General features: G+C 33.2%; 1 non-coding gene across 1 annotated transcript; it reads right to left on the bottom strand.

The window, feature by feature from the left end:
• Positions 1-1,440: 1,440 nt before the first annotated feature.
• Positions 1,441-1,548, bottom strand: LOC148551085 (small nucleolar RNA R71). The gene has a single exon (XR_015893426.1). It is a non-coding gene; the product is annotated as a small nucleolar RNA R71 (small nucleolar RNA).
• Positions 1,549-2,093: the final 545 nt, after the last annotated feature.

The raw sequence follows: 2,093 nt of genomic DNA, 5'->3' as shown, positions 1-2,093 counted from the left end.
ATTCATAGCATTCTTGCATGCATTCATTGTTTTGATCTAAAAATATTCATGCATTGCATAATTTTCATGTTTTTCTCTCTCATCATTAAAAATTCAAAAATAAAAAAATAGCTTTCCCTTTTTCTCTCATCAAATTCAAAAATTTGGATTGACTTTTTCAAAAATTTTTAAAATCAAGTTGTTTCTTATGAGTCAAATCAAATCTTCAATTTGAAAATCTTATCTTTTTCAAAATCTTTTTCAAAAATCAAATCTTTTTCAAAAAATCTTTTTTCTTATTTTTACATCAAATTTTCGAAAGTAACAATAACAATTAATGTTTTGATTCAAAAATTTCAAGTTTGTTACTTACTTGTTAAGAAAGATTCAAACTTTAAGTTCTAGAATCATATCTTGTGATTTCTTATGAATCAAGTCATTAATTGTGATTTTAAAAATTCAAATCTTTTTCAAAAACTAATTTCTATCATATCTTTTCAAAAATATCTTCTTATCTCACCTTTTTCAAAAATTTGATTTCAAAATATCTTTTCTAACTTCCTAACTTCTTATCTTTTCAAAATTTGTTTCAACTAACTAACTAACTTTTTGTTTGTTTCTTATCTTTTTCAAAACTACCTAACTAACTCCCTCTCTCTCTAATTTTCGAAAATATCTTCCCCCTTTTTCAAAATTTCTTTTTTTTAACTAATTATTTTAATTTTTGATTTTTTTAATTTTCGAAAATTACTAACATTTTTCAAAAAAAAAAATTTATTTTCGAAAATCACTAACTCTTTTTCAAAAAATTGTTTTCAAAAATCCAATTCTCCCTCTCTTCTTCTTTTCTTCTACTCACACAGGGACCTCTATACTGTGGTAAAAAGGATCCCTATTATTATTTTGTTGTGCCCTCTTCTTTGTCATATGAGCAGGAGCAAGGACAAGAATATTCTTGTTGAAGCAGATCCAGAACCTGAAAGGACTCTGAAGAGAAAATTAAGAGAAGCTAAATTACAACAAACCAGCAAGCACCTGTCAGAAATTTTCGAACAGGAAGAGGAGATGGCAGCCGAAAATAATAATAATGCAAGGAGGATGCTTGGTGACTTTACTGCACCTAATTCAAATTTACATGGAAGAAGCATCTCCATCCCTACCATTGGAGCAAACAATTTTGAGCTGAAACCTCAGCTAGTTTCTCTGATGCAGTAGAACTGCAAGTTCTATGGACTTCCATCTGAAGATCCTTTTCAGTTCTTAACTGAATTCTTGCAGATCTGTGATACTGTTAAGACTAATGGAGTGGATCCTGAGGTCTACAGGCTCATGCTTTTCCCTTTTGCTGTAAGAGACAGAGCTAGAGTGTGGTTGGACTCTCAACCTAAAGATAGCCTGAACTCTTGGGATAAGCTGGTCACGGCTTTCTTAGCCAAGTTCTTTCCTCCTCAAAAGTTGAGCAAGCTTAGAGTGGATATTCAAACCTTCAAATAGAAAGAAGGTGAATCCCTCTATGAAGCTTGGGAAAGATACAAGCAGCTGACCAAAAAGTGTCCTTCTGACATGCTTTCAGAATGGACCATCCTGGATATATTCTATGATGGTTTATCTGAGCTATCAAAGATGTCATTGGATACTTCTGCAGGTGGATCCATTTACCTAAAGAAAATGCCGACAGAAGCTCAAGAACTCATTGACATGGTTGCTAATAACCAGTTCATGTACACTTCTGAGAGGAACCCTGTGAGTACTGGGACGCCTATGAAGAAGGGAGTTCTTGAAATTGATACTCTGAATGCCATATTGGCTCAGAACAAAATATTGACTCAGCAAGTCAATATGATTTCTCAGAGTCTGAATGGAATGCAAGCTTCATCCAACAGTACTCAAGAGGCATCTTCTGCAGAAGAAGCTTATGATCCTGAGAACCCTGCAATAGCAGAGGTGAATTACTTAGGTGAACCTTATGGAAACACCTATAACTCATCATGGAGAAATCATCCAAATTTCTCATGGAAGGATCAACAAAAGCCTCAACAAGGCTTTAACAATGGTGGAAGATACAGGTTTAACAATAGTAAACCTTTTCCATCATTCACTCAACAACAGACAGA

The sequence above is a fragment of the Arachis ipaensis genome, chromosome B7 (assembly GCF_059453495.1).
Source record: "Arachis ipaensis isolate K30076 ecotype BB chromosome B7, ASM5945349v1, whole genome shotgun sequence".
NCBI lineage: Eukaryota > Viridiplantae > Streptophyta > Magnoliopsida > Fabales > Fabaceae > Arachis > Arachis ipaensis.
Note: the sequence above shows the minus strand (reverse complement) of the source record. Positions and strands in the feature narration are given on the sequence as shown.